Here is a 23,876-nt window from a genome sequence, read left to right on the forward strand (position 1 = left end):
GACACACCGCCGTACTATGAGGGGCCCAGTGCCAGTACCGACACCCACGAGTGGGCCCCCCTTGCTTGGGCAGGGCCCCAGCATTTGCAATCTTTACCTCTCCCTGCTCCTCCGCTGTGTAGTCTGGGCCGTCAAATCCATACTGGGCCTGACACCGTCTGAGCCTGCCTCCTGATCTATAGACATATATTTTGAATGTGTACACTATGCTATCCATACATGTTATCCAGTGATACGGTACCCTTTCTCACCTTTGTGCAATCACATGTAATCCATACTGGGCCTGACACCGTCTGAGCCTGCCTCCTGATTTATAGACATATATTTTGAATGTGTACACTATGCTATCCATACATGTTATCCGGTGATACGGTACCCTTTCTCACCTTTGTGCAATCACGTGTAATCCATACTGGGCCTGAGAACGGCTGGCGAGCTGTTAAGCAAGCTACAGCACCTGTGGTTTGCACACGTAAGTTTTTCATTTTTTCAGGAATGACGGTTAGGCCTAATTCCGGAACTGCGGTTGACCTGCACTTACTGGGAAATCATCGTTCGTGGGTAATAATTGTAATCCCAGATCCCCATCACTAAAGGTGTTCAGCGGGTTATCTGCACCTGTAAGCGACAAACGCTGGCCCTTTCAGTGTAGCGCACATGCAGCCACGGACATGTAAGGGCATGACACACCAGTTATTGGCCAATCTCACGTGCCAGAGCCTCGCGTGTCCCTCTAGTAAGCCGGACTCGGACCGCGGGGCATGACGGAGTGTCATTCGTTAACGGAATTAAGCTTGCAATGTGTGCATCTTTTTTGTTGCTGGATGGTTGAGGTTGCCCGTGTTGAGTCAAATTACGCCGCTGGCTCCACTCCTGGTGGTGCCCTTCTGGACATTCCTTTAAGGTTCTGCTTTGCAACCATACTGCCCACGTAAAACAAACACTTTGCCTTCATGAACGCTGTTTGGAGGGTCGTGACTTGTGGGAATAACGCCGCCCAATCAGTTAACCTGCTAGAGAGATCCTTCGTTGCTCCCAAGCATGACATCACACTCCCTAGGAGGAAGGTAATGCCACTGTGGTGACCGTACTCCTGGGGGCGACACAAGTGCACTGATGCCCAGCCACTGCTCGATGAATCTGCTGGTACATTGACCCAGACTACTACATTCCCCTCGCACTCTACACGGCCTGAATCTGACCCTGATGAAACTCAGGTTACCCTTCCCATATACTGTTCCATCTTACACGGTGACAAATAGGAAGCTGCAGATGAAAGTGCAGGTTCGGCCCACCCACAGTCAGACACACCACCATACTATCAGGGGCCCTGTGCCAGTGCCGTCGCCAACGAGTGGGCCCCCCTGCTTGCTCAGGATCACAGCACTTGCAAGGTTAAAATACTGTGCAGTGAGATGGAAGATGGGGACGACGAGGAGTCCAGACTAGTACAGGGATTCCCTAGCGAGGAGACTTATTTCATTGTTTTCAATGTTGGGACAGCAATTTTTGGGGAGCACTATACTCTGGAGAATGATAGATGGGGTCCACCATACACTGGAACATTCCAAAGGTGGACATCAGACACTGGAGCAGCATTTACAGTGCCCATTATACACTAGAGCATTAGAAATGGGGCCCATTATGTATGGAGCATTATTTGGGCCCATAAGACAGTGGAGCTTCATCCATGGGGACCAACATATACAGTAGCATTATGTGGAGCTCATCATATACTGTTTCAAACATTATATGGGACCAATGATTCTGTATGGAGAAATAGATGGGCCTCGTCATGAGATGTAAAAAGTGAAGTATTTTTCTTTGTAGTATACCACTATTTCTCTGCTGTATCGGAGCAGCATGAGTTGTCGTATGTGTTAAAGGGGCGCTCTTTCGCCCAGGGCACATGAAAACCTGGAGCCAGCCCTACCCCCCCACAACTTTAGCCAAATAACCCCCATTTTTCAGTGTGTAACTAGTATTATGAAGTAAATAAAGGGTGACAAGCTTCAGTTATAAGAACTTATGCTTTTGGCATTCAAATGGGCACTGTAAGTGTGTTTCCTGTCCTCCTCTCACTGCCGACTTTTCTTCCCCATTGACTTACATTGGGTTTCGTGTTTCAGTCAGACCCCCGACTTTTCCCTATAGTCGGCCGATTTCGTTCGACCCGACTTTTGTGAAAGTCGGGTTTCGCAAAACCCAACTCGACCCGAAAAAAGGCAAAGTCGCTCATCTCTAGTCTCTGCTGATTTTTTTTAGAAAAGACGTCCGCGTACTGCTGGTAGTGTCTGGGAAGCGCGGAAAGATCTGCGGGCACTTCCGTGGAGGCTACTTGAACGCTGCCCCTCATGCACCTTCCCTCACAGTCCTTGCTCCAAACCAGTATACTCCCCGAGTACCACTCTATATGAGGGGAGTGGCAACAGAGCCAGGGGACTCCAAAAAGCACCTGGTCAATGCCCTCTGGCATAATGAACAGGGACAACGTTTCGTGGTGAGATGGTTGGATTGAGAGCCCTAGGGGTGCTGTCTGGTGAGTAATCTGAGATGGTAAGGCTGATCCGTTGACCACACTGACGGTCACGGGGCGAGGAAGTAGCACCACCGGAATTGCGTGCTTTTGGCGAAGGCTGAGGACATGAAGTTTCCTTCTGCCCCGGAGTCCACGTGACCTCTACTTCCCAGGTGGAAGCACCGCTATCTAATGTCTCTCGGAATACCGGTTTGGGGGAGAAAGTTTCCATATCAGATAGACTCCCACCAACCACCACTGGGCGTGATCGTTTTTACGACCGTTGCGGACACCTGTTAGCCGGATGACCAGAATGTCGACACCAGTAACAGCGAGTGGAGCTTCGTGCCGGGAGCGGTTTGGGACCGGTGCAAGACGCCTCCATGGGTTCAAGAGGTTTAGCGAAGGTGGGATCCAAGCTAACCTTCTGTCTGGATTGAGCACGTTCCAGCCCGCGCTCTGTGAAACGAAGATCAATGCGGGTGAAAATAGCAATCAGCTCCTCCAGACTTACGGGAATCTCCCTGGTAGCTAGGGCATCTTTGACATGCTCCGCCAAACCTCTCCAGAGCACAGGGACGAGTGTCTTATCTGGCCACTCATGCTCGGAAGCCAGTGTCCGGAAACGGACAGCATAATCGCTGACCGAGCGGGGCAACTGTGTTTGTTGTGAGTTCATTTTTCCCTTCACCATTGAGGTCTGATGAACTCCCTCCTCTGGTGAAGGAAGGTAGTGAGACTGATTACGAAACACCTGGGCAGCTAGATGATGACTGGGTGGCTGGAATTGAGGACTGGATATAAGGCTGCCGACGCCCTTCTTCCTGGCTGGTGATTTTCCTGCTGGATTCTTGGAGACCAGTCTGATTCCTGCATCTCAAAGCTAAGTTTTTCTGCTGTTCTTTGTACTCTTCAGTTTTGTTTTTGTTTTGCCTTGTTTTTTGGGAGTTCTGCCATCCCCGGTCGGGGGTGAGCTGAACTCCATTTTTGTCTCTGATCTGTTGATATTTTGCTCTGTCTTCAGAATATACCTGAGTGCTGATATAGTCTTTTGAAGCCTAGCGACTTCAGGGCCTGTTTTTCCTATCAGTCGCTTGGCTCATTTTGATAGGGTTTTTGCGGATGGCAGACAGCAGCTTTCCTATCCTGTCCTATGTAGTTAACTTGGGCCCCATCATTTGCTCAACCTATCTTTCTATCTGTGTTAGTGTTTTCATCTTGCTTCACCGTCATTATATGTTGGGGGCTGCCTATTGCTTTGGGGTCTGCTCTGGGGCAGTTTAGTTTATCCCCTTTCTGTCTTTAGGCTATATAGTTCTCCGGCTGTGATCGAGGGGTCTAGGGCACCGTAGGAACCCCCCACGGCTACTGCTAGTTGTTGTGGATAGGTTCAGGGGTCTGCAATCCGATAGCTGCCAACCTCTCTGGTTTTTCTGGACTTAGCTGGTATTTTGTTTTTTCCTCCTTCGGTGACTCATCATAACATGTGTTAATGCTAGTAACTGGAAACAATAAACCCCACCTTAGCCCACTTTGTAGGAAATTGCGCGGCCAGTAACTCAAGGTGGATAGAGCACTGGCTCACGAAACCCCTACAGGTGGTGCTGTCACCCGAAAATTTATCGGGCAACAATAGGCGGGATAATGTCGGCGTGGACATGGACACACGAGACAGCCTCTGCGACTGCCTGGGCAGCGGCCGCAATAAGCTTCGCAGCTGAGGTGGGACTCTTGAGACCTGCAACCTGCCCTCCAGCTGCCGAATGTACTGCAGTAACTGCTGCTGGTCCGCCATTACTAGCCAGACCCTGGCGCTAGCATAAAGTTAGGGACGGCGGAACGCACTAAATAATAATAATAAGTGCGTTCACCGCCCGGGGTCCACTGTGCAGAGGTATTACACTGCTGCTAGGTAATGGCAGATGCCCAATATGGCGGTATAACGCACGCGGGTTGAACGTCACCCCGGTGTGCACTGGGCGCCCTCTGTTACTTCACAGAGGCGCCGTATCGTTAAACACAAATGCCGAGCCTTTTGAACTCACAGGTCTCAGCGGATTGCACGCAGCGACAGACGCTACAGCTATTCGACAATGCCCAGTAGCAGGCTCACTGTCGGACGCTAGTACTGTGGATCGTATGCACTGGGGCCTGTAGCTTGCCACTGACTGGCGCTAACTCTATCACTAGTTCCCTATTCACACATGTAATATCAGAGGGAGGGGAATCTTAATGAGTCATTTGCAAGTCCATGCATCCGTCATCATTCACACAGTTAGCAACTAGAGTCTATACTAGCGCATGGCCAAACAGCCATGCAAACCTTTTATAGCCGGGACCTTCCGGAAGCTTCCAGATCCCTGAGAAAGACCTGAGCATGTGACTCCCGATCCCCAATGGAAGATCATCTCGTGAGCATGTTCAGTGGAGCGACGGAAGGACTTAGCCTTAGCCCCACAGAGCTGGTCTGAGCAGAGCGTCGGGAACGACGGAGATGCTGAGCAGGCTCCTCTGCGGTCGCTGGAGAATGGGAGATCGCTGAATGCAAGGCCCTGGATTCCCGCTGTGCAGCTGCAGGAACCCGACGTGTTGTGAGTTTATTCTCTGGTCCACCAGTTGTGAGTTCTCCTTCCAGGCTCCCTCTGGTGGTAACAGGAGGTAGTGAGGCTGATTTAATCAGTAGAGATCTGCCACCTGATAATTAGGATGACGATTGGACCTCAGGAATCTCAGACTGGATTTAAGACAGCCGACGCCCTATTCTGGTGCTGGTTATTCTTTCTGGCTTGTCAGGTCTTGGTTTTCAGCTCTGTTCCAGTCATCTAAAGCTAAGTTTTTCTGCTAATGTTCACACTTGATTTTGTTGGTCTATTCAGTTTTTTGTGTGGTCAGCCAGCCCTGGCTGGGGCTGCACTGAATTTCCACTCTTATTTATTTGTATTTGCCAATTTGCTTTTTGTCCCTTATTCGATTGGCCTCTTTTTGCTCTGTCTCAGAATATTTCAGAGTGCTGATATAGTGGGAGAAGTCTAGTGACTTCAGGGTTAATTTTGCTATCAGAAGTGTTGGACATTATTTTTGTAGGGTTTTTTGCAGATTGCAGACAGTGTCTTTCCTTTCCTATCCTTTCTAGTTAGTTTGGGCCCCATCGTTTGCTCAGCCTATTTTCCTGCCTGTGTTTGTGCTTTCATCTTGTTTCACCGTCAATACATGTGTGGGGGCTGTCTTTCCTTTGCGGTCTGCTCTTGGGCAGTTAGTTTTCCCTTTTTCATGCTTCAGGCTTATTTAGTCCTCCAGCAATGACGAAGCGTCTAGGATCATCGTAGGTACGCTCCACGGCTGCTGCTAGTTGTGTGGCTAGGATCAGGGATCTGCAATCTGCATACCGTAGTTACCAACCTCTATGGTTTTCTGTGACTTAGCTTGTTTTGCTTTTTTCTCCTCGGTGACCCATTCATAGCAGAATAACCAGCCATACCGCAGATTCTAGGGTACTCAAAAGCAGGAAAAAGCAGTTAAAATAAAAAGTGTCAATTTTTTTTTTTAATATTTTTTTCCTCTTTTTTCTGGGGCCATAGGAGGATTTTTTTTTTTCCTAATGGAGATTAAGCAATTGTCTGATCGTGTGGAGCAACTTGCTGCTGAAGTGCAAGGAATTTCCACTTACCTCATTCAGTCACATGCTGCTGGACCTAAGATCCCTACTCCTGATGTGTTTTCTGGGAATCGGTCTAAATTTCTGAATTTTAAGAATAATTGTAAATTATTTCTGGCCTTGAAGCCTAACTCATTGGGGAGCTCTGTGCAGCAGGTTAAAATTGTCATCTCCTTGCTGCGCGGCGATCCCCAGGATTGGGCTTTTTCTCTGACACCTGAAAATCCTATTCTGACTAATGTGGATGCATGTTTTCAAGCCTTGGGGTTGTTGTATGATGAACCTAATGCTGTTGATAAAGCTGAGAGAACCCTGTTGGCATTAAACCAGGGTCAGGATTCTGCAGTTATACTGTCAAAAATTCTGAAAGTGGGCGGTCCTTACTACATGGAATGATAGCGCATTGGCAGCTCTCTTTCGGAAGGGTTTATCAGAGACCGTAAAAGATGTTATGGTGGGATTTCCTTTTCCCACTGGTCTGGATGATTCTATGTCATTAGCCAATCAAGTTGATCGGCGTTTACGTGAACGTAAAACTACATGGGAGGCGCTGCCACCTTTTGAACAAACGTCTGAACCTATGCAATGTGATGGGGTTTTGTCTTGGGCACAACGTCAGGAGTTTAGAAGGCGTAATAAGCTGTGTTTTTTCTGTGGAGACTTCTCGCATACTATTTCTGTCTGTCCTAAACGAGAGAAACTTTTTGCACACACATTTGCTGTGGGCAGTGTACAACCTAAGTTTCTTTTGGCAATTACTCTGATCTGCTCCTTATCCACGTTTTCCACGAAGGCTTTTGTGGATTCAGGAGCAGCATTGAATCTGATGGATTTGGACTTTGCTAAACGTTGTGGTTTTTCCATGACGCCTCTGCGGATGCCTATTCCTTTGAGGGGTATTGATGCTACTCCTTTGGCGGAGAATAAACCTCAGTTTTGGACCCAGGTGACAATGCGAGTTGCCCCAGACCACCAAGAAAATTGTAAATTTTTGGTGCTGCATAATTTGCATGATACTATTGTTCTGGGTTTTCCTTGGTTGCAAACTCATAATCCAGTTTTGGATTGGAAATCTGGGTCTGTGGTGAGTTGGGGTTGTCAGTGTGTTTTTAGGGACGCTCCTGAATTCTCCACCTCTCCTCAGTCTCATGATATTCCTGATTATCTAGCCGATTTTTCTGATGTATTTAGTGAGAGCAAGTCTGCGTCTTTGCCCCCTCACAGGAGTTATGACTGTGCAATTGAGTTGATGCCTGGGTGTAAATTTCCCAAGGGTCAGCTTTTCAACTTATCAGTACCCGAACATGATGCTGTGCGATCCTATATTAAGGAGTCGTTGGAGAAGGGTCATACTAGACCATCCTCGTCACCTTTAGGTGCTGGTTTTTTTGTGGCCAAGAAAGATGGTTCATTAAGACCGTGTATTGATTATCGTTCCCTTAACAAGATGACGGTTAAATATCAGTACCCGTTACCTCTGATGTCTGATTTATTCTCCAGAGTTAAGAGTGCTTGCTGGTTTACTAAGCTTGACCTCAGGGGGGCGTATAATCTTATTCGCATCAAGCATGGGGATGAATGGAAGACGGCGTTTAATACTCCGGAGGGACATTTTGAGTACCTGGTGATGCCTTTTGGGCTCACTAATGCCCCTTCTGTCTTCCAGTCCTTTATGAATGATATTTTCCGTGACTTTGTGGATAAGTTTTTGATCATCTATCTGGATGATATTTTGATCTTTTCTAGTGATTGGGATTCTCATGTGGAACACGTCCAGACTGTGTTCCAGATTTTGAGTTAGAATTCCCTGTTTGTTAAGGGATCGAAATGCCTCTTTGGTGTACAGAGGATTTCATTTTTTGGGATTTATCTTGTCTCCATCGACTATTGAAATGGACCCTGCCAATGTACCGGCCATTTATGATTGGGTTCAGCCTACTTCTTTGAAGGCCCTCCAGAAGTTTTTGGGTTTTGCTAATTTCTATCGTAAATTTATAGGTAATTTTTCTGGTATTGTCAAACCACTGACTGATCTGACCAAGAATGGATGTGCTGAATTGGTCTCCTGAGGCTGTCTCAGCATTTCAGGAGCTTAAGCAGAGATTTACTTCAGCTCCAGTTTTACGGCAACCTGATGACTCACATCCATTTCAGGTGGAGGTAGATGCTTCTGAGATTGGTGCAGGAGCTGTTTTGTCCCAAAAAGACCCTGTGACTTCTAAGATGAATCCCTGTGCCTTCTTTTCTCGAAAGTTCTCCCCATCTGAACGCAACTATGACGTGGGGAATCGGGAATTGTTGGCCATGAAATGGGCATTTGAGGAGTGGAGACATTGGTTCGAGGGAGCTAGACATCAAGTTGTGGTCCTCACCGATCACAAGAATTTGATTTATCTGGAGTCGGCCAAACGCTTGAATCCTAGACAGGCTAGATGGGCCTTGTTTTTCACGCGTTTTAATTTTGTGGTCTCTTTTCTTCCGGGCACTAAGAATGTTAAAGCAGATGCCCTTTCTAGGAGTTTCTTTGCCAATTCTCTTAATGTGACCGAGCCTACTACCATCCTAGGTGAGGGGGTAGTTCTTTCTGCCATTTCGCCCGATTTGAGACGCGCCCTGGAGGAATTTCAGGAGGATAAACCTGAGCGTTGCCCTATGGGAAAATTGTATGTTCCTGACCAGTGGAGAAAGAGAGTGATGTCTGAAATTCACTGCTCCGCATTGGCTGGTCATCCATGTATTTTTGGTACCAGAGATTTGGTGAGTCGGTCTTTTTGGTGGCCTGCCATATCTCGTGACGTCAGGAATTTTGTACAGTCCTGTGGGACTTGTCCTCGGTCTAAACCCTGTTCTCATTCTAGTGGGTTGCTGATGCCCCTGCCGGTGCCCAAGAGGCCATCGACCCATATCTCAATGGATTGTATTTCTGATCTTCCTGTCTCTCAGAGAATGACTGTTATCTGGGTGATTTGTGATAGATTTTCGAAGATGGTCCATCTTGTACCACTCCCAAAGTTGCCATCTTCCGCTGAGTTGGTGCCCTTGTTTTTACAACAGGTGGTTCGGTTACATGGGATTCCTGAGAACATTGTGTCCGACAGAGGAGTCCAGTTTGTTTGCAGATTCTGGAAAGCCTTTTGTTCCAATCTGGGAATTCAGTTATCCTTCTCCTCCGCGTTTCATCCCCAGTGTCTTTCCTTTCCTATCCTTTCTAGTTAGTTTGGGCCCCATCATTTGCTCAGCCTATTTTCCTGTCTGTGTTTGTGCTTTCATCTTGTTTCACCGTCAATACATGTGTGTGGGCTGTCTTTCCTTTGGGGTCTGCTCTTGGGCAGTTAGTTTTCCCCTTTTCATGCTTCAGGCTTATTTAGTCCTCTGGCTGTGACGAAGCGTCTAGTATCATCGTAGGTACGCTCCACGGCTGCTGCTAGTTGTGTGGTTAAATAAAGGAACCATGAGTAAGACCCTCTAGGTTGAAACGCGTTGGTTGGAGACCACCAGAGACCCCATCTGCCTGTATGTCCTTATCCATACTTTTTTCTGTTGTATTTTAAGAATTTACAATAAATGATGTATTTTTAACTGAAGTCCAGCGCTGGAGATTCCATCCTTTATTTTGCTTCAGTCAACACCGCTGATCAAGGTGACTCCGTGCGCAGGAGGATTATGGATCGCAACCGAGACTGGTGAGCTGACCTCCCTTCATTTTCCCTATCCTTCTATAATTATAGTTGTGTGGTTAGGATCAGGGATCTGAAATCTGCATAGTTACCAACCTCTCTGGTTTTCTGTGACTTAGCTTGTTTTGCTCTTTTCTCCTCGGTGACCCATTCATAACACCGACACCTGACAGGGATCATTGGTATGGAAGTCAGGGCAAAGCCATCCAGTGCTTTGGTTTTGATCCCAGGCCTCTCTTAAAGGGATCCCCGGTACAGAAGTCAGGGCAAATCCACTCTGCGCTTTGGTACTGACCCCAGGCCTCTATTAAAGGGATCTCTGGTATGAAAGTTAGGGCAAGTCCCTCAGCTCTCTGATTCTCACCCCAGGCTTCTATTAAAGGGATTATTGGTATGGAAGTCAGGGCAAATCCACTCCAAATCCACTCAGCGCTCTGGTTCTGATGCCAGGCTGATGGGATGATGTGGAATATTAGGGGTAGTAGTCCGGTGGCTCTGGCTGATGGGATGATGTGGGATATTAGCGGGAGTAGTCTGGTGGCTCTGGCTGATGGGATGATGTGGGATATTAGGGTCAGTAGTCTGGTGGCTCTGGCTGACGGGATGATGTGGGATATTAGGTGGAGTAGTCTGGTGGCTCTGGCTGACGGGACGATGTGGGATATTAGGGGTAGTTGTCCAGTACCTCTGGCTGACGGGATTGTGTGGCATATTATGGTGAATATGGCTATGCGGAGTGGGCGGGGCTATACACTCAGGTTTATATATATATAGATACATTCATTATAATTTGTTATAACTAACCGTAGTTAGTTACTATGCCCGGGCAGCGCCGGGCTCTTCAGCTAGTATATATATATAATTGGTTTGGCTTTCATCCGAAGGGTATGTGCACACGCTGCGGATCCCCTGCGGATTTGGCCCTGCGGATCCACAGCAGATTCTGCTGCGTTGTACAGTACCATTATAATCTATGCAAAACAAAAAACGCTGTGCACATGCTGCGGATTTTTCCACGACGATTTGCTGCGGATTCAAATCCGAAGCATGTCAATTGTTTGTGCGGAATCCACTGCGGTTTCACACCTTCTCCATTGTAGAGGTGTGAAACCGCAGGGCTAAACCGCAGGCTAATCCGCAGGTCTTTTGACCTGCAGATTTACCTGCGGATTTTGCAAAATCCACGCTGAAAAATCCGCAGTCCAATCCGCAGCGCGTGCACATAGCCGAAGTCATGTGGCAAGGCTGGTTAAAGAGTCGATAATGACTTTTAGGATTGCTATTTCCAATAGGTGACACTAGAGTTCTAGTTCTCTTCCTCTCTTTAGAGGTAATATGGATTACCAGAGGAGCTTTGAACGGTCTCCTCATACTAGTATGCCAGACATGTCCGTTTCCACAAGGAGAAACGATACTCCTTGAATCCAACACTGGATCCAACATTGGATTTGAAGCAACATCTTTATCAACGATTTAGATGAAGGAATTGAGGGTAAACTGATTAAATTTGCTGATGACACAAAGCTAGGAGGGATAGCTAATACTAGAGAAGCGAGAGAGAGGATTCAAAAAGATTTAAATAAACTGGAGAAGTGGGCAGCAACTAACAGAATGGTTTTTAACAGGGAGAAATGCAAAGTACTACATCTGGGCAATAAAAATGAAAAAAGCAGATATAGAATGGGAGGAATAGGGCTAAGTGACAGCACATGTGAAAAAGACTTGGGTATACTAATAGATCACAGACTGAATATGAGTCAACAGTGTGATGCAGCAGCAAAAAAGGCAAATGCAATTCTAGGATGTATTAACAGAAGCATACAGTCTAGATCACGTGAAGTCATTATTTCCCTCTACTCCTCTTTGGTCAGACCTCATCTGGAATATTGTGTCCAGTTTTGGGCACCACATTTTATAAAAGACATCAACAAACTGGAGCAAGTTCAGAAAAGAGCGACCAGAATGGTGACCGGTCTGCAAACCCTGTCTTATGAGGAAAGGTTGCAGGATTTGGGAATGTTTAGTTTGCAAAAGAGAAGACTGAGAGGAGACTTAATAGCTGTCTACAAATATCTAAAGGGCTGTCACATTGTAGAAGGATCAACTTTATTCTCATTTGCACAAGGAAAGACTAGAAGCAATGGGATGAAACTGAATGGGAGGAGACACAGATTAGATATTAGAAAAAACTTTTTGACAGTTAGAGTGATCAATGAGTGGAACAGGCTGCCACGAGAAGTGGTGAGTTCTCCTTCAATGGAAGTCTTCAAACAGAGGCTGGACAGACATCTGACTGGGATGATTTAGCGAATCCTGCTTTGAGCAGGGGGTTGGACCAGATGGCCCAGGAGGTCCCTTCCAACTCTACGATTCTATGATTCTATGATTCTATGATTCAACGGGCTTCTGTGGTGCAGCTCAAATTGCTTTCTTTAGCTAAGCATAGAATCAGTGAGTCTGAAACTGTATGTTGTGACAAAGTAGTAGACTTGTGAGAACTCTAGCAATGTGACAGATTATTTTACTCTATCAAGATCTAGTGATTTTTATATATATATACAGTATTTTTCATTGCACAGCCATATGAGGGCTTGTTTTATATATGACGAGTTGTAATTTTGAAAAACACCGTATTTTCCGAATTATAAGACCCGCTTTTTTCTCCCCAAATTTGGAGGGGAAAATGGTGGTGCGTCTTATAATGCAGATATACCTTACAAGCTGTGGTGGAGCAGGATCTCAGGGTTGCTGCTGGAGGAGACAAGAGTGGTACGTTGCTGCAGGCTCGAATGAGAGGATGTTCCAATATGCGTCGCTGTGGGTGAAAATGGCTGCGGTGCTCTGTAGTGCGGGGGGCTCTGCCGGCATTTTGTGAAAGCCTTGAGCTCCCCACACATCCATTACTGCGATACAGTGGCCTCGGAGAAAATGGCAGCTGGGGACGACGCATGCTCAGATTGAGATCTCGGCACCCGAGATCTCGTTGCCGAGATCTCAATATGTGCATGCGCCGCCCCTGGCGGCCATTTTCCCAGAGGCCACCGCATCACCGTAATGGATGTGCAGGGGGCTCCGGGATTTCACAAAATGCCGTCAAAGCCCCCCACACCACAGCCATTTTTACCCCCAGCAGTGGATATCGCAACACCCCCTCATCCCAGCCTGCAGCAGCGCACCACTCTTGCCTCATCCAGCAGCAACCCTGGGATTCCGCTTCACCACAGCCACCACCAGGGCTGGCGTTAGGGGCAGGCAGAAAAGGCAGCTGCCTGGGGCCCCCGCTCCCCCTGGGGCCCCCAGCTAGCAGCACATCATGCAGCCACTATGGGGCCACCGTGAGGCGGGGGGCCCGCCTACCCCTAACGCCGACTCCCCCAGCCGCATTGAACTATACTAGCGTCTGCCGGTACAGTTCAAAGCATAGATGGAGGAGAGAGTGTCAGCTGACGCTTCCTCTCCCATCATTCCCCTCTCTGCCTCTGACACGGCGGGTGCGCGATGACGTGTGCCAAGCAGTGCAACCGCTGAGACAGGAGTCGGGAGCAGCGCGGACATGAGGAGAGGTGAGGAGTGTGTTGTGTTTTTTTGAAATATAACAATGAGTAGTGGACTGTGGGGCCATTCTGGCGGGGAGAGATGTGGGCTGTGCTATATACCATGTGGGCTGTGCTATATACCATGTGGGCTGTGCTATGTACCATGTGGGCTGTGCTATATACCATGTGGGCTATGGGGCTATGTTATATACAATGAGGCTGTGTTATATACTATGTGGGCAGTGTTATATACTATTGGGGGTATATTATATTCTGTGGTGGAGGCTGTGTTATATACTATGGAGGGTATATTATATTCTATGGGGGAGGCTGTGTTATATACTATGGGGGGGCTACATTATATTCTATAAGGGGCTACATTATATTCTATGGGGAGGTGGGCTGTATTATATTCTATGGGGGCTACATTATATTCTATGGGGGGCTCTATTAGATTTTATGAGGGAGGATTGCATCATACTCTTTGATGGGGCTACATTATATTCTATGGGGAGGTGAGCTGTATTTTATTCGGGGCTACATTATATTCTATGGGGGGACTGTATTATATTTATTATATTCTATGAAGGGTGATTGCATCATACTCTATGAAGGGCTACATTATACTGTATGAGGGGGGCTGCATTATATTCCATGGGGAGTTACATTATACTCTGTGGGGTGGTTGCATTATACTCTGCGGGATGGTTGCATTATACTTTGCATTATACTATATGTTGGCTGCATTATACTGTATCGAGGACTATGGGGAATACATTATACTATATGAAGAACTATGGGGTGCATTATACTATGGGAAGTGAATTGTACTGCATGGATAACTATGGTGGTGCATTATACTATACGGAGCACTATGAGGAGTGTATTATACTACGTGGAGGACTGAGCAGTGTATTTTAATATATGGAGGACTATAGGGAGTGTATTATACTATATGGAGGATTATGGGGCATATTATATTATATGGAGGATTATGGGGTGTGAATTTTACAATATGGAGGACTGAGGTGCACTTTATAAAATTTGGAGGACTATGGGGTGTAGACTGATCTAATAGTGATTGTTCTGTCCCCATCATTCTTTCTCAGACGGTGTAAAGAGGCCGGGAAACAAGCGTTGAACGATTTCAATATTGTCGATCACACTCATTTAGCGGCCTGAACTCAGCGCATGTAACTGCAACCGAAATGCTTCTGTGTGATGTGCAATATGTTAGCATTTGGAGCCCCATTTTAAACTTTGCCTAGGGTCCTACTTTGCCTAAAACCAGCGCTGGCCACCACCCCCCAGTAAGCAATAAGACACATAGATTATAAGAGGTACCACCATTTTATTAAAAAAGTTTTTTTCCTACTTTTCTCCTCAAAATTTGGGGTGTGTCTTAGAATCTGGTGCATCTTATAATCTGCAAAATATGGTATCATTCCTAGTTTGCAGTACATTATTTGGTAAAGGAAAAAAAATGGAAAATAAAATTTCAAGTGAGGAGAAAATGTGTTTTTTTTGTGCAATAAATATGACTGGGCAAAAATAATTCTCCAAGTTGGTACAATTATGGCCATACTAAACTTAAGGGTTTTTTGTAAAGATATAGCTTCTTGGCTAAAAAGAAAACATAGCTTTGTAGAAACCTGATTTAAACAAGCCATTATTTTCATAATGATTCTCTTTAAAGAGAACCTATCATTTACCGTAAACTATTTTAATTTCTTACCTGGTGTATACATCACTGTTCTCCAGCATCTGGCGTTTTTCATTTGTTAATGCATCTCTCCACTCCTGAGCCTCCTCTGCTCCCTAAAATCGGACTTGTTAGTGCAACCTGGGACGATCCTCATAAGAGGAGTTTTGAACCACACCCACTTGCACAATATGACTATTTAGTTATAGACACAGAAGACAGGACCACATCTCATGGATGGAGAACATGAACAAAAGAAAAAATTCTGCATTTGCACTAGAAAAGCTATTTTCGGGAGTCTTTAACTAGTCCTTCTCACCTTCTATTCCAGAATGCTGCTTGCTGCCCTCCAATACAACATGGTCTGGGGGGCAACTGCTGGATGTTGCGATGACATCTTGTCAGTCCTACACACTGACGTTACCTAATGTAATAGGAAGCTACATCATTGCTTCAAATAGAAATGCGTGAAAGACCCTAGAAACATTGTACAGGCCTAAGATTTCAGCCAGTAATATATATGCACACATATACACGCCTATACACACTTATACACTCATATACACACCTCTAAACATATATACACACCTATACACTCATATACACACCTATATACTCCTATACACACCTATACATATCTATAAACACATATACACTCCTATACATATCTCCGAGTGGTCAGTGAAACCCCTCTCCCCCTTTTTATGACCTTGCTTAACTATGAACATGTGGTCTGGCCAAACATGCCCACATCCCCTCACAGCTGTGAGCCCTTAGGTGCACATATATTCAAAGACATGAGTCTGACCAGACGTGGTCTGCCATCTTTCAAATTCCATCTTTCAAACTACAGATTTCTAATTACACTACTCTAATTACATTACAATTGGCTGGAATTGAGATCGGATGCCATGTCGCGTTTGGAAAGCCCCTGATGTACCTAAACAGTGGAAACCCCAAATTATAACTCCAACCCTAACCCTAATCCCAGCCCTAACCGTAACCCTAACCACAAACCTAACCCTAACACACCCCTAACCCTAATCCCTAACCCTAATTTCAACCCTAACCCCAACTCTAGCTCCAACCCTAACCCTAACTTTAGCCCTATCCCTAACTTTAGCCCCAACCCTAACTCAAATGGGAAAATGGAAATAAATACTTTTTTTATTTTATTATTTTTCCCTAATTAAGGGGGTAATAAAAGGGGGTTTGATTTGCTATTTATAGCTGGTTTTTATGTTTGGCATCTGTCACATGCTAAAAGATGCTTTTATTGGAAAAAATAGTTTTTGCATTACCATATTTTGAGAGCTGTAATTTTTTCTTATTTTGGCCCACAGAGTCATGTGAGGTCTTGTTTTTTGCAGGACAAGCTGATGTTTTTATTGGTACAATTTTCGGGCACGTGACATTTTTTGATCGCTTTCTATTCCCATTTTAGGGAGACAGAATGAACAAAAACCAGCAACTCATGAATTTCTTGTTGGGGGGGCATTTATACCGTTCCACGTGTGGTAAAATTGATAAAGCGTTTTTACTCTTCAGGTCAGTGCGATTACAGCTATACCTCATTTATATTTTTTTATGTTTTGGCGCTTTTATACAATAAAAACTATTTTATATAAAAAAATAATTATTTTTGCATCGCTTTATTCTGAGAGCTATAAGTTTTTTATTTTTCCAGTGATGGAGCTGTGTGGTGGCTTGTTTTTTTGCGTGACAAGATGACGTTTTTAGTGGTACCGTGATTATTTATATCCGTCTTTTTGATCACGTGTTATTCCACTTTTTGTTTGGCGGTATGATGATAAAGCATTGTTTTTTGTCTTTTTTTATGGGGTTCACTAAAGGGGTTAACTAGTGGGACAGTTCTGTAGGGCAGGTCATTATGGATGCAGGGATACCAAATATGTGTACTTTTATTGTTTAGATTTTTTTATTCAAATATTTATTTATAGAATAAATATTGATTTTTTAATTATTACTTTTTATTATTTTTTTAAATATTTTTACAATTATTTAAAAAAATCTTTTTATATTTAATTCTTACTTTTACACCCTGTACCACTATGGGGCACACATTTTCTACAGCTGCTCGCTTCTATAGCATGCAGATCTGCATGCTATAGAAGCTGTAATCGCCGCAGGGATTTTACACTAACCTGAGAGACTTCACTGCGTATGTCAGGAAGTCTCTCAGGTCTGGAACCCCAGATGTCATCATGACGACATTGGGTCTCCATGACAGCGATCGGGACCCTGCGTCATGCTGCAGGGTCTCTGGTCCAAAGGCAGAGGGGTTGTCAGAGCTGAAAGCCCTTCTGCCTGCTTCCGGAATGCTGCGATCATGTTTGATCGCAGTGTTACGGGGGTTGAAGAGCCGGGAGTGGTCCGTGACCGCTCCTGGCACTTAGTGCTGGGTGTAAGCTTTGAGAATCAGCTGACACCCGGCTGCGTTCACCTGTGGCTGATCGGTATGACGTACTATCCTGTCCATGGTCATACGCGCCCGGGTCACCTGGACGGAATAGTACGTCAGATGTCAGAAAGGGGTTAAAAATGAAAGCTGAGCTGTGATTGGTTGCTATGAGCAACAGTTTTCCCACTCCATAACACCTCAGCACACACTGACCGGGTGGGAGAAATCTAGCATCCCCGGGAACATAAGCTCCCAGCCATTTTCTGCCTCCCAGAAAGGAGCAAAGAGCACATGACAGAAATGAATCACCCCCTCCTCTATTATTGCCGTGCTCTATTGGTACAAGCGTAGAAAATCGCATTATTAGCGGCCACACATAGAGCCGCACTGCCAGGTTACATAACAGCACATCTCCAGGAACTCCCTACTCAGTGCCAGTAGTCTATACATTATACAGGTGATACTGCAAATACTGTATATGTAAGAAGATGAGCCAGAACAGAGTCGGCGATTCTATATGCTTTTTAGGGCCGGAACTAACGGAACTGTCACCACTGTTGCCGGGGGGCGATTGGTCTGGGTGGAACGGACCTGAGCACCTAACCGAAGGGGGCGTGGGGGAGATAAAAGGACTGAGCACGGGAAAACAAGGGATTTGGCAGGAAGGTGACAAGGGAGAAGGGTGTAGGTTGACTCCCTCCCCACTACTCCGATGACGAACCTCACATACGCCAATACCTTGCAGACCGACTCAGTCTCTCAGGACGTACTTACTTCACTGACCCCAGGTGTTCCAGCATCGGTCCGATATACATCATGCATTGGAAAAGGCAATCTTAATCCTTCCGATCTTAGCTGGCCCATGAGAGGTTTGTACATCCCGCGGCCTGTCAACCTGTGTGCTCCCCGTGTACTGCGACACTCCAGAGGAACAAACAAAAGGGACTGTTTCCAAGGCAAGCAAGCTCGGATACCTTGGCACGGTCAGGAGACAGTGCATTTCGTTCCTGCGCAGCAGAGCCAGAGACTTTGTCCATGGATTGCGACGCCTGCGGGAGCTATTCCAACCTCTCCCCAACAAGAACTTCAACCGATAAGTTGCCTCTCTCATACACCCCTTTTTCCTCCGAATATTGCGTTTTTGTGCAAATTCTGTTGTGCTCCGTGTTCCTCTGCATTACGTGGTTGTTTTCATCTCCCTGCGCAGAGTATTCCTTGTACGCAATTAACCTGTTTAAAGTAAACACTGTTAACCCCTTCTCTGCCTCCTGCTCTTCACTGCATTCAACAAACCTCAATTCCAGTTCCATTACATATATACATACATATATACACAGCAGTATCACCTATATATAATGAGTATACATCTGTAGCAGTATTGTCTATATAATGTACTGTATATAGACTGCTGGCTGCTACTGCTGTATATGATCACAGTATCACCTATATAATGTACTAGCTGAAGAGCCCAGCGTTGCCTGGGCATAGTAAACTGTGGTTAGTTATAACAAATAATAATGATTATATTGCACATAAAAACCGTGCATCTAATCCTATCCTGTGTGATACTGACTGCTGAGCCATGTATCTAATCCTATTCTATGTGATACTGTCTGCTGAGCCGTGTATCTAATACTATTCTGTGTGATACTGACTGCTGAGCTGCGTATCTAATCCTATCCTGTGTGATACTGTCTTCTGAGCCGTGTATCTATTCCTGTCCTGTGTGATACTGACTGCTGAGCTGTGTATCTAATCCTATCCTGTGTGATACAGTCTGCTCAGCTGTGTATCTAACCCTATAATGTGTGATACTGACTGCTGAGCTGTGTCTACTCCTCTCCTTTGTGATACTGTCTGCTGAGCTATGTATCTAATCCTATCCTGTGTGATACTGACTGCTGAGCTGCGTATTTAATCCTATCCTGTGTGATACTGCCTGCTGAGCCGTGTATCTATTCCTATCCTGTGTGATACTGCCTGCTGAGCTGTGTATCTAATCCTATCATGTGTGATACTGCCTGCTGAGCCGTGTATATATTCCTATCCTGTGTGATACTGACTGCTGAGCTGTGTATCTAATCCTATCCTATGTGATACCGACTGCTGAGCTGTGTATCTAATCCTATCCTGTGTGATACAGTCTGCTGAGCTGTGTATCTAATCCTATCCTGTGTGATACAGTCTGCTCAGCTGTGTATCTAATCCTATCTTGTGTGATACAGTCTGCTGAACCGTGTATCTAATCCTACCCTGTGTGATGCTGGGCTCCCCCTGCAGTCTGTGTCAGAGGGTGGTCTCTGTTGGCACTGTAATAAATTGTGTTATTTCCAGCTTTCCAGAAGGACGATAACACCATAGAAATGATAAGAATAATAGGCCTCAGTTACCACAACTGTCTACAAAGAAAACTTCCTGATGGCAACAATCACAGCTCATTTTTCATCTTTTAAACAGCTCTGGGACAGCGTGGCAAGTTTTGAGTGGCGACTTTTGTGTTTCGACTTTTATGTGTCGAGGTTGGTGTATGTGTGGTGAAATGTGTGCTGAGGGTGGTATATGTGTTGAAGCACGTGGTAGTGTGTGGCGCATTTTGTGTGTGTGTTCATATCCCCGTGTTTGGCGAGTATCCCATGTCAGGGCCCCACCTTAGCAACTGTACGGTATATACTCTTTGGCGCCATCGCTCTCATTCTTTAAGTCCCCCTTGTTCATATCTGGCAGCTGTCAATTTGCCTCCAACACTTTTCCTTTCACTTTTTCCCCATTATGTAGATAGGGGCAAAATTGTTTGGTGAATTGGAGCGCACGGGGTTAAAATTTCACCTCACAACATAGCCTATGACGCTCTCGGGGTCCAAACGTGTGACTGTGCCAAATTTTGCGGCTGTAGCTGTGACGGTACGGATGCCAATCCCGGACAAACATACACACATATACAGTACACTCACATTGAGCTTTATATATTAGATATTCAGCAGTCTATATACTGTACATTATACAGGCGATACTGCTACTGATGTGTATATACGTTATATATAGGTGACACTGCAGGATGTGTATATATATATATATATATATTATACACACATATATCTACACAGCAGTATCACCTATATATAATGTACACATCAGTAGCAGTGATACAGAAGTCTATATACATTATATAGGTGCAACCTCTGTATATACATTAAAAAAGTTTTCATCTTGGGACCCAAGTCCCTGAGATGGGGGGAGGATGAAGAGATGAGGCGGGTTCTGTCCAGCGTCAGCGGTGAAGAGGAGAGGATCCTGCTGGAAATGGTGTGTTCTCTGGTCCAGGCAGGCCAGTGTCAGACACAGATGGGGGCGCCCTCTGCGCACCGCTGCCTTTTGAAATCTTTAACTTGGCCCTGCGTGGTCTCCTGCTTGCCTGCGCTGACAAGGGCAGCAGCCGCGCGCATGTACGAACGAGGGCCGGCGGCCATGCTTGCGCACTGATACAGATCTCCACCACAAAGTGGGTGGCCGGCCCTTAAATCTTCTGTGTGAAGGACCTATGTGCGTGCTGTCTAGCTGCACGCACTGACATAAGGGCGGTGGTGGCAAGCGTTTGTGCTCAACCACCGCTGCGGCCGCAGCCCTTGTTGGCGCGTGCAACTAAACAGCGGGCGCACATAGGTCCTTCACACAGAAGATTTAAAGGGCCGGAGGGCCGCTTTTGGTGGGGACATGCCGGCCCATCGGGCATCTGGCCGCCTCGGCAGATGCTCATTCCGGGCCTAATCACATTTGACCGCTATTATTTTGAAAAATAAAGTAACTAATATCAGTCTAAATCAGGGGAGCACAACCTGCAGCCCAAATAACTTTACTAAAGTCGGAACGAAAAGGAGCTATTTTAAAAAATTAAGTTCAAACTTTGAAAGTTTGGAAACTATTTATTCTATAACTGGTACACATAACTGTGTTTAGAGTGGTGAACATACAGCTTGCGTAGATCTTGTGCTCAGGCTTTATAGCTGCTTTTTGATGGGCCTGTGAGCAGTCCTCCACAATATCCAGGAAGTTCGGTCTCTTAGCTTAGCTGGTCAGGTAATGGAGGGGCAGCAGGTGAATCATCTGGTTGCATTGGAGCAGTGTGGTAGTGTGCTCTCCAAGCAGGACAAACAAATGAGATGTTCTGAAAGAACTGCTGGTGTTCCAAAAGGAATGGATCCTCCTTCTCCTTTCTGTGTTGTACAGGTATCTCACTTGTCACATGCTCATCAGTAGCATCTTGAGTACTGATCTTTAGTGGTGATGTCATTTTCCCTGATTCTACTTCTTCCCAATTAATTGAAGTGAAAAAGTCATGCTCGCGTATGTTAACTTCTATTCCTAACCTCGGAGACTTGTCTTTACAAAACAGACCCAGTACCAAGTCTACAATTGTAGGGTTAAAGTATTCAAATATTTCTTGGTCATCGATCATGTCAATGATTGTTGTGAACATCCCTAGAGGTCCTGGGATGGCGACCAAACCATTGATAATTATGCCTAAACTAGACCAGTCTTCTTCAGCAAGATATGGTTCGCCAATTATTTTTTCCAGTGCAGTGTTCCCATCAAAGTCTCCTTCTTTTGTCATTATGGATGACAATCCAAAATCTGTGATTTTAATGTGGCCTTGGCTGGATAACAGGATGTTTTCGTATTTCAGATCTCCATGAATGATGCCGTTGGAGTGGAGGAATTGTATTCCACACACTATCTCCGCCACTAGAAATTGTACGATGCAGAGGCTTAGCGGTGCTCTCTCTTCAACCAGGTCAAGGAGGGTCCCGCCAGTGACTAGCTCCATGACATAGTAGAGGTAGGTATTAGTATGAAAAGCTCCATAGCCGTGAACTAAAAAGATGCTCTTGTGAGTCATCTGCAGGATTTTGCTTTCTGCTATTACTTCTTCTTTCCATTGCATAGCTTCTTTTTTAACAATTGCTTTTACGGCAACACGCTCTTTTTGAATGGACTCTGTTGCCAGCATCACCACCCCACTGCAACCTGATCCAAGAACATGATGAAAAGTGAATTTGTCCACTGTTAATGGCACCGTGGCTATTTCTCCTTCTTCTGAGGTCTTTGTATGAGAATGTTCAGTATCTAGTTTTGCTTTTTTCATTGACACTAGATATTGTTCATCAGATGTAATGCTGGATCTGCTCTCTGTGTAGGGTCTTTTTATGCCACCTTGGTGCGTCACTGTTGCTTTTTCTTCATTACACACAACAGGTTTTTCAATTGATTTTTCCTCTGTTGCATTTTTCATTGTTGGGTTTTCAACAGTTGCACTATGGTCTTCTACTTCCCATTCGCAAGATCCACTCTGATTTTCGGGGGTGTCTCTTAAATTCTGGTTTCCCAACAGTTGCCTTCCTCTTTTTATTGTGGAGGCTTCCATCTTCCTTATGGATCCTACTAACCTTCTCCACTGGTTCTGCAGTCCTTGAAGAAGGGAGTGTCTTTTCGGTAGATGAATAGTAGTTTCAGGTTTGCTCACCTGATGGCTACATCCTTCCTCTGGATCCTCTATGTCAGGACCTGTTGGTGTTTCCTTCTCTCCGCTATTACTCTCTCCTTTTGAAGATGTTGTTTGTTTTTTTCTTCTTCTACAACACCACATGTTGAGTCATAGACATCAACAAGGCGCTAGTAGAAAAGAGACAAAAAAACGCAAGTAGCAAGCACTAGTAGCAAGCTAGCCGCAGCGCGATCTTTCCTCACAAAGCTGCTGAGGAAAAACACTAATGGTTCTAATGGTCACTGTGCTGCTACTGGAATCATCATCATCATTGTGATGTCATCATCATTGTGATGTCATCCGTGCAGCCACAGGCAGGTCACATTTCTCATTCGCCAAGTTTCAACCCGTTTGATCCTGTTTAATCTGGCATTTTGTATGCTGACAAACACAAATTATTAACACTAAAATAAAATGGCCACAATCTGTTATGTGATATTAATGTAAGGGTGAAACGTATCGGACTTGCTGCCAATAGAATATGAAGAGTGATTTCTTGAAGCATTGAATCTACTCTTCTTTTATTGAGAATATTTTAAATGGTGCTCATACACAAAGCAGTTTTTGTCTCCTCACCAAATTCTTCATCATCTGCCTAAAGATATTAATGGAACACTTCGGTCAAAACCAATATTACGCGTGACATGGTGGTGGTATTTGTCCCCTAGTTTTTGCATCCTGATATTTCCTCTTGCTACATATATATCACGTTAACATCTTGTGGCTGCTGTCTCTATGTCTCCATTTCTTTCAGGCTAGTGTTTTAGTCTACATTATATTTAATGTGTCTCTTTAAAAGAGAACCTTTTAATATTTGCAGGGACCTT

This window comes from Dendrobates tinctorius, unplaced genomic scaffold (assembly GCF_039654945.1).
Source record: "Dendrobates tinctorius isolate UK_male_01 unplaced genomic scaffold, ASM3965494v1 ptg000103l, whole genome shotgun sequence".
NCBI classification, from domain to species: Eukaryota; Metazoa; Chordata; class Amphibia; order Anura; family Dendrobatidae; genus Dendrobates; species Dendrobates tinctorius.